The sequence below is a fragment of the Martes martes genome (assembly GCF_963455335.1).
Source record: "Martes martes genome assembly, chromosome: 7".
Classification (NCBI taxonomy): Eukaryota; Metazoa; Chordata; class Mammalia; order Carnivora; family Mustelidae; genus Martes; species Martes martes.
Genome location: NC_137894.1, coordinates 119,446,275 through 119,460,022, shown reverse-complemented (window position 1 = coordinate 119,460,022; position 13,748 = coordinate 119,446,275).

Sequence of the window (13,748 nt, the reverse complement as noted above, 5' to 3'; positions counted from 1 at the left end):
AAGTAGCCTTTAAGAAAATTTATTGAAGTATGCTCACGATGGAACGTCATAGTCAAGTGCTAATCCAATGCAAGCTTGAACATTCATCCCTTTGTAGACCACGGATTTCACCCCTGAAACAACTTTGGTAATGACAATGAAATCCTCTCTATTAATCCCACATTTGACTGCCTCCAACATCTACTCTCATTGTGTTTTGTGAGGAGATATATATATATATTTTTTTCATATTCAGGGTTTGCCCAGTGGAATCGCCCCGGAAGTATAGATTAGAAGTGATGCCTCATGAAGGACAGAAATGTATAATATTGTTTCCTGCCAGGAAGCAATGCTCACAATTATAGCAAATTTATTAACTAATAATAAATATCATGCATGGCTAAATCCTATCACCATGGGGCAGCCATTTAATCATGTACATTCCTTAGACTGTACCACCTAATACTGACAGATGCCATATGAGACGGTTACTATTATTCTTTCCCTTTTACAAGGAACTGGGGTTTGGAAATGTCAAGTTACTTGCCCAAGGTCACACAATGAGCAAGTAGATAAGTGAAGATTTGAATCTTAACCTGTGGATAGCATCTCTCCAGGGTACTGCTAGGAGAACAAACTCTACAGCAAAGCCAATTTGTGAAGCTGATTCCTTTTTTTTCCTTTTAAGATTTTATTTATTTATTTATTTATTTAGAGACAGCATAAGCAGGAGGGAGGAGGGGCAGATGGAGGAGAGAGAGAGAGAGTCTTAAGCAGACTCCACACTGAGCATGGAGCCCCATGTGGGGCTTGATTTCACAGCCCTGAGATCATGACCGGAGCCGAAATCAAGAGTTGAAGGCTTAACCGACCATGCCACCCGGCACCACAGTAGATTTCTTTTTGCCAACATTTTTCCTTTTAAGAAGCACTAGGTAATTTCTAGAACTTTAAGGGAAAATATTTGGTTCACAGATCAACTTCTGGCAACTTGGGACATTTCGCAAGTTAACAGGACAAGCTCTGGTGTCACCCTGGATTCCCTTCTGAGGTCAGCTACTCAGTGATTTCTGCTTTAGGCACGGTCTCCAGAGCCTGACCTTTGCCTCCTACTTCAACATCCTCTAAATACCTTCCCGCTAGCTCCCTGGACTCCAGCCAACACCCCTTCCAAACATACGTCAAATATTCCTCAAACATTCCCACTCCTCAAATCTTTGCATTTGCTCTACCCTCTTCCTAAAACTTGTTTTCTCCCCATTTTCCAAAAGTCCTTTTACTCCTTATTAATCTCAGATCAAATACAGGTAGCCAGATTTTCTCCTTTAGCCTTCCAAGGCTCTCTACACCCACAGCCAATGTTCTATCTTAGCCTACATTATCTTCTTCAGCTTACTCCTAAGTCTGACCGATTATGGATATTTATTTGCTTAATTATTATCTTTAACACCCTCTCCAGGAATAAAAGCAATAGGAGGTCCAGAATTCTGGTAGGCTGTAGTCAGAGTATAGTTGGTGCTAAAATAAAAGTGTGATAATGGAGAGGAATCACAGAGGATAGAGAGAAGCTCATTCAGCCTGTGACTTTGTCACTGGGTTTAGAAGTCTGAGGAAGAATTTGGCAGGTTGAGAAGAGCAACCAGGAGACTTTGCTTACAGAAAGGAAGTAGTTTCCATAAAAGCATGGGTGTGCAAATGAACAGAGAACCAGTTTACACCTGCCTCCTTGAAAATAGCTTGTCACAGCAGCAGGGTTTGATAAGATGCTTGTAAAAACATCTACAAAACAAGACTTAGCCACTAAAACCCAGACCACGACATTGATAGCTATCATTCAAACCAGTGAAAGTGTAACAAATCAGCACCTGGTTCCGTGTACCAAATGCCGATGGACAAATTGAACCCTGCTGGGTAGACATCAAAACCTCGCTGCAGGGAAAGGGTTGAGCGCCAGAGGTCATGGGCTTGTCCTCTTTATATATATTAGATTCTCATAAAGGATGCAGATTACAGTCATTCCTTTTTACACTCATGTTCACTTGAGACCCTTGATCAGATCTATGAGCAGCATGAAGTCTGGGGGAAGAGCATGAGTATGGATTGTCATGCCTCACGAGATGAGCAGGAGTCAGGGATTTCCTCCAAGACCAGCACACACATTTGCACCCTGAAGTCATGAGAAAATGTTTCCTGAGACAGATTTGTTATAATTCAAGTAATGGTCAAAAATATTCATTATGGATGTAAATATTGAACAGTAAAGTTAGCCATGTTTCCCTTCTGGGTATTAGCATTAAATCCCCACTCTGCAGAAAAGACTCTGGCCTTTAGGGAGGAAATTTCCCGACAGGTTTCTGATAGTGTGGATGTGCTAATGCATCTCAAAACCAAAGTGCATTTTATTTTCCTGCCAGTATGTCTGTCCTTAACAACTTTCCCTACACTGGGCTTGGAACAAGTTAGGTTTATTTAAAGAACTATTTCAAATAGTGTCTACCGCATGGAAGTAGGTTGTTCAGTGTGTGTCTATGTGTTTGCATGAGTGTATCTGTGCATGGTGTGTGTTTCTCCAAATATTTTATTTCACTTTATTTTTATAACTGAAATGAGAGCAAGCCTAGGTTATCAGATATTAAATACTATAAAGGCCATTTTTCTGATAAATTCCTGAAGTGGATTCTTTTGTAGAGGTGTCCCCTTGAATTGCTTGCATTTTAAACATCTGTAATAAGTTATGTACCATTTCTAACTGCATTAGCATTGAATCATTTACTTTTCCAGGAAATAAAATCTTTTTCTCTGTTTCATCACTTTTTATTTCATGATCATGCACATGTAAATGTCTTAGGTATTTTTTTTTTTACCCTCAGGGGCTTTACATACCTACAAGAAATGAAAATGAGAAGAGAGTTACCCAACCCTTTAAACATTTCTCTCTTCAACAGCCAGTAGGAATGCATTTGTGAGTTAAAAAGTGCTAGGGTTTGATCTAGGGAAGCTGTTCAATGTACCTTTAGAACTCTATGTAGGATATAAAATTCTGGAGATATAGCTCTGTTTCTACTTCATCTCAACCAGCTTTAATTTCTACACAAAGGGAATATTAAATCTTGAAAAGACCTAGAAAAGGACAAAGAATATTTCTTTGTGAGCACATTAAATACACCAGGCTTCTACTTTGTCATAAAACTTGTATGAACAGATATAAGCAGAGGCAAGAAATAAGAGTCATTCCTTTTTCCAAGCTAAATTCACCAACAAATCATTGATAGATTTTATCAAAATGTGAGCTAATGAATTATACTACTGAATACCCATTGGCAACACCATTTTGCTATTTTTTTAATATTATTTTTTCAGTGTTCTAAGATTCATTGTTTATGCACCACATCCAGTGCTCATCATGCTGAACCAATTCTTTTAGAAGGAAGGAGGTAAAGAAATATGTTAATTAGCAATATACTTACTAAAGTTTTCATGGTAAAGTTATAGAAATTCTTACTTTTTGTGGAAAAAAAGGTAATATATTTTTTCAATTTAATTTAATTTTGTGCATGTGTGTGTTCCAAAATTCATGGTTTATGCACCACACACAGTGCTCCATGCAATATGTGCCCTCCATAATACCCACCACCAGGCTCACCCAAGCCCCTACTCCCTTCCCCTCCAAAACCCTCAGTTTGTTTCTCAGAATCCATAGTCCCTCGTGGTTTGTCTAAGCTTTTAAAAATGATTACTGGATGCAGAGAACTTAAGTGTTAAATATATATAAAAAATAGCTCCTGGAGGAGTACTTGGGTGACTCTGTCTGTTAAGTGTCAGACTCTTGATTTCAGCTCAGGTCATGATCTCAGGGTTGTGAGATAGAGCTCCATGTTGGGCTCTGCACTCAGCAGGAAGTCTACTGGAGATTCTCTCTCTTTCTCCCTCTCTTTCCCTCTCCACCTACCTCTGCACTCACTCTCTCTCAAAAACAAACAAATTAAAAAAAATCTCCTAGAAATATATGCAAAGTGATATTTGTAGAATTAAATTTGTGAGTTTAGCTACTAACCCACAAGTCTTCATTTATTACAGAGATGATTTCATGAGTGTACCATAGAGTAAGTTTTCTCTTTCTATGTAACTGTTGGTGACATGTAGATATGTCATGAATAAAACCACTTGTTACTGGGCCCTACTATTTTAGCGAGGTTCTCTAAGGTTGGACAAAACAGAAATGTGAATAAGCTGGTTAAGGATGGTATACACCACAGAATTGAAATATATCCTTTCTGTTTTTAAATATTTTATTTATTTGTCAGAGAGAGAGAGAGAAAGAGAGAGTGAGCACAAGCAGGGGGAGAAGTAGGCAAAGGGAGAAGCAGGCAAGGAACCCTATGTGGGACTCAATCCCAGGACCTTGGGATCATGACCTGAGCCAAAGGCAGACATGTAACTGACTTATCCACCCAGGCATCCCAAAATACATCCTTTTGTTAATATTAATCCACCAACATGATTTCTCCAGGGGCTTCCTAGAAATTGAGGGTCAAATTCTTTCTTAAAATAAAAAAAAAAATCTCAGATTTGATGTCTGAGTTAACTTCAGTCCCATAGTAACTTGAGAATGTTTAATTTCTTATTGGTTCAGTGGGGAAATTAGAGATGGTTTGTGTTTCTATTTTAAAACAAGTGGAAGTCCTGCCATCTCTATGAGGAAATTTGGGGTTGACAATAAGGATTCAAAGGTTTGAACCTCTACAACAGCAACCTTAAGAGTTACTCACAACTATGCTTGGACTATAATAGATATTTCTCATCCACGGTTTCACTCTCTGTAGTCATCCCTTGTCTGGAAGCAGATGATCCTTCTTGGACATATCACCAGGTCAACAGTGACCTAATACTACCACAATACCTACATCATTCATCTTGCTTCATCTTATCACGTAGGCCTTTATTATATCATTTCCCATCATCACAAGATGAAGAAAGGTGAGTACAGTACAATAAGGAATTTTGAGGGAGAGAGAGAAAGAGCATATCACATAACTTTTATTACAGTATATTGTTATATTTGTTCATTTTATTATTAGCTATTGATGTTAATCTCTTACTGTGCCTAGTTTATAAACTAAATTTTATCAAAGGTACCTATATGTATAGAAGAAAAAAAAAACATAGTATATATTGGGTTCAGTGTGACCTCAAGTTTCAGACATCCACTGGGGGTCTTGAAACATACCCCCACAGATAAGGGGAAATTATTGTGTAAAATTTGAGCTTGAAATCTTAGCCATGGAAAAATTGCTTTCCTCCCAATATAGATAGTGCTTTTGAATTTTCATCAAATCAGCATCATCTGAAGGATACCTTTGTCACTGGATTTCTTACTTCTTCAACTAGAACCTTAAGAAAACTGCCTACAAAGGCAGAACTGTATATATACAATCTATTGATGCCCTTCCTATTGGAAGACAACACTTCTTGCTGGTGATTCATGTAATAGAGGAACTGAGAAGAATCCTTTGCCTCCTTCCCTTCAGTTATTTATAGGACCACATAAAGTCTACATTGCACAAAGCAAAAATGGTCTAAAAGCAACCAGAGCTGGAGGAATCCTACTATTTTTAAAATCTTAGAAGCACAATATCTTGTCATGGGGAGTGATGCATTGAAAAGAGCCTGGTTCTAAGATTATGAAAAAGATGTCCTTTTAATTTTGAAAGCCAATAAAATGGGATTTCTTTAAAAGCTCCTTTTGTGGCAAAATTATGAGATTATCTGTATTTGTTTTCCATCTTCATTCCTTCTTTGCCAGCTCCACAAAATAACTTTTAAAAATAGCTGTGTGTTAACAGCCAAGAATGAAAATGGTTTTAGAGCTCTTAATTTCTTTTTTCCTTTCCTCTCTTTCTTTCCCTCCCTTCCCTTCTCTTCCCTTCCAGTCCCTTCCTTTCCTTTCTTTTCTTTCTTTTTCTTTCTCTGTAGGGTGCAGAGAGGCACCTGAGGTGATGTGGCATTTCTTCTGTTTAAGAAGCTTTTTATCAGTAAATCTGGGTATAGGTGATGAGAAGAAAATTTTGAAGACTGAAAGAAAGATTTCATCACAACAGAATTTAATAGACTAGGTATTAAGAACTTATTTGCAACAGAGGCCAAATCTGGAAATTTTAGTTATACATATGTAATACATTCATAATGCAGTCATTCAACATCTATAGTCCACAGTATATCTTCATCTTTATTATTTTTGGGCCTGATCTTTGTTTGGCAGTACATGCAATTTTGACTTGGCAGAGGGCTTGCAGTCAGCAGTTATTCAGTGTTCTTCAAGCCCACACAAATCAACTAGGGTATAGACTGCTAAGGAGAAACCAGAAGAAATGGTGAGTGGTCTGTCATTGCTGACACTCGCCCTGAGTTCATGATACATCCATTCCTTACTTGCTGAGTGACCATTGACCTATTAATGGTCCCAACTCAATCTGAGGATCTTCATCTGTAAAAAAGAATAAATAATGTTTGCTTCAACACATTGATATGGGGCCTGGAGCTGGCATAGTTTTTGAATCACACACCATATGGCAAGACAGAGCTTAGCCTCAACAAATAACAACTGGTTAGTTGGTATTTCCTTTTTTTTTTCTTCTTTCTTCATCATGTGACTACACAAATGTATTTAATATTTCCCATATGAAACATAAAATATACCATCCCTTAATTTGACTCCTTCTCTAACACACATGCCAGCCAGCTTCTCTGTTACTATGAAAGAGGTAAACCTGAAGGAAATATGTTCACCTTCATATGCTCACCTTCCATTCTCTTTAACCCTAGTCCAGTACTGCCTCCATTTCTCTCTCGTGCTGTCAAATTACTTAAGTATTTCTGTACACTCATATTATTTGACAACATTCAACATGATCAACCAATTCCCACTGTATTAAAACATTTTCCTCTTGGCCCTCTGACATACCTATTTCCCTATTTTCTATTGACTGTGTTGGCCTTTCTATCTCAGACTTTCCATAAGGTTGTTCCCTCTAAATAAGCATATTTCTCAGTTTTAATCAAGGTTATTTTTCACCCAGTGTTGTATGTCTACCATGTGGTGTCATCCACTTGTATAGCTTTAAGTATCATGTAAAAATTGAGAAATAAACATGGGACTTATATGTTTATCTCCAGGTCAGAACTCTTCTCTGCATGTGAAGCTATCAAGTTGAAATCTTAAATTTCTTTTGTCCAAAATGATGGTCTTGATTCAACATTTCACCTCTACTTCAACTCCTCAATGTCTCCATCACTCCAAATGTCTTTACCATTGCTTAGTTGCTCAAACCAGAAAACTTAGATATCAGTAAGATATAAGAACCAGGAACATGGTCTCTATGGTTCAAATCTTGGCCCTCCCATATTATGCTAGCTGATGATCTAAGTTCATTCAGGCTGCTATAATGAAATATGATATACCGGGTGGCTTAAGCAATGCAAATTTATTTTTTACAGTTTTGTAGACTGGGAAATACAAGACCAAGATGTCTACAGATTTGGTGTCTGGTAAGGTCTGCTTCATGGCTCATAGGTGGTCATCTTTTTGCTGTGTCCTCACGTGGTGAAAGGGGCAAAGCAGCTTTCTGGAGCTTCTCTAATCCCATTCATGAGGAGCCTACCAACATGACCTTATCATCTCCCAAAATCTCCACTTCTAAACATCATCATATTGGGGGTTAGGTTTCAATATGCCCATTTTGGGGAGACATAAACATTCAGTCTATACTAGTGACTCTGGGCAGTTTTCTATATTCCTCTGAGTCATAGTTTCCTCGATTGTGTTTTGGTTAATTTAGCTGCTTTCACAAAATACTGTAACCTGGATATGGTTAAACAACAGAAACTTATTTCATACAGTTCTAGAAGCTGGGCAGTTCAGGATCTTGGTGCCATCATGGTTAAGTTCAAGTGAAGGCCTTTTCTTGGTTTTCTGATGACATCTTGCTGTATCTTCAGATGGGAGAGAACGAAATTATTTCTCTTGTGTTTCTTCTTATACGTGCACTAATTCCACTCATGTGGATTCCACTCTCATGAGCAGATTTCCTCCTAAAGGCCTCAGCTCTCAACACCATCACATCAAAAACAAGGGTTTCAACATGTGCATTTGGGTAGAACATAAGCATTCAGTCCATAGCAACTTATAAAATGGAGATAAAAATCAGTAATACCTATATGTTGAGGTTACTGTAAGGGCTAAATTAATGATGTTATTTAAAATGTTTTGCTCTACCTAAAGAAAATACACAATAAATGCTACCTATCACTATCACCATCATCATCAATGTGGTCTTCAACCTTATCAATGCTTCATTATGAACAGCAGCAGGAGCATCACCATCATTGTTTTGTTTTTATTTTTAACTATCATTCTCCACATCCAACCCATAAGAACTCATGTAGACTTTAAATACATTTTATAATATTTTAAATCTACCCACTCTCTCTTTCTCAGCCATCCCTCTAGTTCAAGTCAGCATCGGGGCGCCTGGGTGGCTCAGTGGGTTAAAGCCTCTGCCTTCGGCTCAGGTCATGATCCCAGGGTCCTGGGATCGAGCCCCGCATCGGGCTCTGCTCAGCAGGGAGCCTGCTTCCCTTCCTCTCTCTCTCTCTCTCCGCCTACTTGCGATCTCTGTCAAATAAGTAAATAAAATCTTAAAAAAAAAAAAAAAAAAAAAAAAAGAATGGAGCGTGCTGATTGAGCAGATAAATACACTTTAAAAAAAAAAAAAGTCAGCATCACTTCTTACTTGGATTATGACAGGAGCCTTCTTGTTGGACTTCATAGTTCTTTTCTTATTGTCTTCTAGTTTCCACTTTGGGAAAAATGAGCTTCCAATATGTCAGTAATTTGTCTTCCAACTACTTCATACTGTAATTTAGAATAAAATTAATGTTCTTCACTGGGCCTTAAAAGTCTTATATGCTATGGAAAGTCTTATATGCTATGGCTATATACCAACTTTCTAAGTACATTTATTCCACTTTTATATTGGTTCAGTAATACAGTTCTGTATTTAAAAAAAAAAAAAAATGGGTGTGGGATGCCAGGGTGGCTCAGTGGGTTAAACGCCTGCCTTCAGCTCTGGTCATGATCTCAGGGTCGTGGGATCAAGTCCCGCACTGAGCTCCCTGCTCAGTGGGGAGTCTGCTTCTCCCTCTCCCTCTTTTCCTCCCCCCATTCATGCTCTCTCTCTCTCTCTCAAATAAATAAATAAATAAAATCTAAAAAAAAAAAAATATGAGTGTGATTAGCCATGTCTTCCCTTAAGGCTTTGTCAATTTTTTTTTTAATCACTTCTGTTTATTGTAACACATTTGTTTTTTGTTAAATAGTTTTAAATAATGGAATTGGAAATATATCTACACACTAATTAGAAAATGAAGATTACCTGAATTGCTTCTGTAGTGTCCAAGATTAATAATTGGTTTTCATAGAATCAGTTTTTTTTTTTTTTAAGATTTTATTTATTTATTTGACAGAGAGAGAGATTACAAGTAGGCAGAGAGGCAGGCAGAGAGAAAGGAAGGGAAGCAAGCTCCTTGGTGAGCAGAGAGCCCGATGTGGGGCTCGATCCCAGGACGCTGGGATCATGACCCAAGCTGAAGGCAGAGGCTTCAACCCACTGAGCCACCCAGGTGCCCCCATAGAATCAGTTTTTAAACACAAATTTTCTAAGTTTCCACAGTTACCCAAGTGGAAATATGAAACCACCAAACTGCCAAAGAAAAAGAAAAAGAAGGAATAGGGAGGAAGGAGGAGGAGGGAAAAAAAATGTGAAAATTCAGGAAGCAGATAAAGCAAAATTCTACTAAAGACAATGTTATATGGCTTAGATGTTACTGCACAACAAATAGATTTATATATGTGTGTGTGTATGTGTATATGCATATATATATACACATACACATATATACGTGTATGTGTATATACGTACATACGTATATACACATACACACAAACATATAACACTAGAAAACCTAGCATTTAAAACAAAGTAAATGATGCATCATTCTATTTCTTGTAAATATATATTTATAGATTTATATTTACTACCTCATTCTCAAGATCAAAGAGCAAATTATAAAGTCCATTTTATTTTTAATACAAAGGTGTTTTCTTACTTATCTGAGAATAAAGTCATTTAAGTAGCTTTTCATATAGGAAATTTTATAATAATAAAATAATGAAAAAGAAAAAAATCACCAAAGGCCAAAACTCAGATGCATTCACTGTTATCATTTTGATGCAATATACTCTAATTATACCTATTTTAACAAAGTGAACCTGTATAGATTTCATAAAGTTCCCGGCTAATATTAGAATATACATAAGTAGGAAATTGCTATTAGCTCAGCATGCAGTCGTCTGACTTCCATTAGAGAAAAACTCCTCAGTATAGGGAAGAAGATGATTCTAAACTTTGCATGCATCAAAAACAAGAACAAAAGCAAAAACCAGTGTAACTAAGTCATCTGCAACATGATACAGATGTTTCAGGAGAAATATTTTTTGGAATTACATAGAAAGATAAAATTTATCTGAACTGTAAAGCATGATTTTTTTCTCAGTTTTGTAGCCTACAGAGATAAAAGCAGATAAATATCGGATGAAAACCTAGTGCTTATAACCAACTAAATGATGCCTCATCCTATTTCTTGGATTTTTATAGTTTTTTTATTCATTACACACTTTGGCAGATAATATATATAGTTTAGTGAGTTTGTACTGACACATTTTATGTGTTATCTCTCAATTTTTTTTTCTTTAGCAGTAAAATTTTATAATCTTTTGATTTGATGTACAGAGAAATCTGAAGCTAATTAAAAGCTCCAAGCATTTGTCAAAGTTCTTTGAGTTCACAGTGTTTGAAATACAGAACTTTGTTTCTTAAATTGGAGGCAGAAATCTGGGTGATTGAATATGACTTCTCAGGTACCTGCATAGCCTTATACACTTTCAGAACCTGCCCAGACACTTGTGTTTATGACATTGTGAGCACAAAGTGTTGTTTAACCAAATATACATGTTGACTTAAGAAAAAGAACACAGAGGCAAACATAATACATAAATGATGAATTCAAACTGAAACAAGACTAAGCAAGACTATGGCACACTAAGACACAGCAAAGTTGATGTGCTACTTGAAAATGCAAAAAATGAGAGAAAATCTGCATCACCATTCAATACATTGAAATAACAATGTATAAGATTAAGTAAAACAAATTGCATCTTAGCAGTCAGAACCGTATTCCCATTGTAATTGCTGATTTAGTGTCAGCAAAAGAACATCATTTGTCACAGTAAACTAATGATGTTAGTTTGGATTTTATTGTTTGTTTAGTTTTGTTAGCATTTAATTTATAAATTCTTTTGACTTTAAAGCTTCCTATAAGCTATAAGTAAATAAATTTAGGCACTTTCTTGATGTTTATACTTATTTAACTAACATTCTAATAAAAGTAATACAAGTCAGCAAGGAAGGCTAACGCATCTACCATGAATTCTCAATAAATACTATAAAAACTGAAATATTTGTTGTAATATTTTGTTGTATTATCTACATACACAGAAGTCAGGTATAAAAGCAAGTAAATAAGGAGACTTTCTCATCACATGCAGTGATGAGAAATAATACATTGAGATCTGACCTGCCCTTTACCCAATTCCCCCCATGGTGAATGTTACAGGACTATTGTACAACATGCAAAGCAGAATTTGGGCACTGATAAGGTCAAAATATTTCATCACCAGCTTCCCTCACATGTCCCTTTTATAGCCAAACCCACTTCCTTTCGACCTTTACCCCACTGCCCTTAACTACTGACAACTACTAATCTGTTCTCCATTTTTTATAAGTTTGTCCTTTCAAGAAAGTAGTATAAATGAAATCATACAGGATGCTACCTGTTAATATAGTAGAGTATTTGAACTTCTAAATGTGAAATCAGTCTTTTTTCCCTATAATTAATCCCACTTGCTTATTGCATGTATTTTTATATATTATTTATATTGTATTCTTCTTATTAATATGTGGTTTAAAGTGTTTGCTGCTTTATTCAATGGAGATATTTTCAATAGTTGTTTCTTGGTTTAGGGTTTTTATTGAATGTCAGGGTAATGCTAGCTTAACAAAAGAATTTGGAAAATGTTTTCTCCTGTTGTATTTTCTTGAAGAGATTTGTAATATTTGTGTCAATTCTTCTTTAAACAATTGATAGAATTGTCCAATGAAACCATCTATACCTGGAGATTTCTTTTCTTCGGGGGAGGGTTTTTTTTTAAAACTACAAACTCAGTTTCCTTAATAGTTATAGGAATATTCAAATTATCTATTTCATATACAATAAGCTATGATAGTTCATGCTTTTCATGAAATTTTATCTAACTTGTGAAAATTGTATATGTAGAGTTGTTGCTAGCATCGCCTTATTTTCCTTTTGGTGTCTGTACAATTAATAGAGATATTTCCTGTTTCATTCATGGAATTAGGAGTTTGTGTTTTCTCTTCCTTTTCTTTGTCAGTCTTGCTAGAAATTTGGCAATTTTGCTGTGCTTTTCAAAGAACCAGCTCTTTGTTACATTTTTTTTTCTCTGCTTTCAATTTCCCTTCTTATGCTTTTATCTGTATTTCCCTCATTCTGCTTGCATTTGGCTTATTTTTCTTTTTTTTTCTTTTTTTTCCTTAGGTTATTGTTGTGGAATCTTACATTATTGATTAGAGATTTCACCTCTTTTTTAATGTGTACATTTAGTGATACAAACTTCTCACCATTTCTTCAGTTATGTCTCACAGATTATGCTATATCGCACCTTCGTTTCCATTCAGTTCACTGTGTGTTTTATTTCTCTTGAGACTTCTTTGGTCGATGGATTTTATGAAAGTGAACTTTTTAGTTTTCAAATGTTTGGAGACTTTCCCTTTATATTTCAATTATTCATCCACAGTTTGATTCTGTCCTGGTTGGAGAACACACGGTATATGATTTAAATTCCCTTAAACTTGTTGAGGTTTGTTTTATGGCCCAGGATATGGCCTCTCTTGATATATGCCTCATGTCAACTTGAAGACGTGTGTCGTTTGATGGACTGTTCTATAATTGTTGATTAGATCCTTTTGGTTATGGTGTCAAATTTGTAGCTCACTGATTTTTTTTTTTGGTCTAATTATTCTATCTAGAGGAACTGTCAACTTATCTAAATATAACTGTGAATATATTGATTTCTCCTTTCCATTTTCCCAGGTTTTGCTGCATATGATTTTGTGGTTTGGTGTATACATGTTTAGGTTGTTATGCCTTCTTAGTAGATTGACTATTTTATCATTATTAAATGTCCCTTTTTGCCTCTTGAAATTTTCTTTTCTCTGAAGTCTACCCAATATTTATATAGCTACTCCTGCTTTCTTTTGATTAATATATCCATTATATATATTGTTTGATCCTTTTACTTTAAACTTGATTATATTGATATATTTATATATTATTTATATATTTATATATTAGTTTAATTTAATTTATATATTAGTTTAATATATATTATAGTAAAATAATAGTCTTGTAGGCAGTATGTAGTTGGATGGTGCTTTTTTAAAAAGAATTTATTTATTTATTTATTTGAGAGAGAGAGAGAATAATAGAGAGCACACAACAGGATAAGTGGGGGGGAGGCTGGGGAAGTAGACTTGCCACTGAGCAGGGGGTCGGACAAGGGGCTTGACTCCAAGACC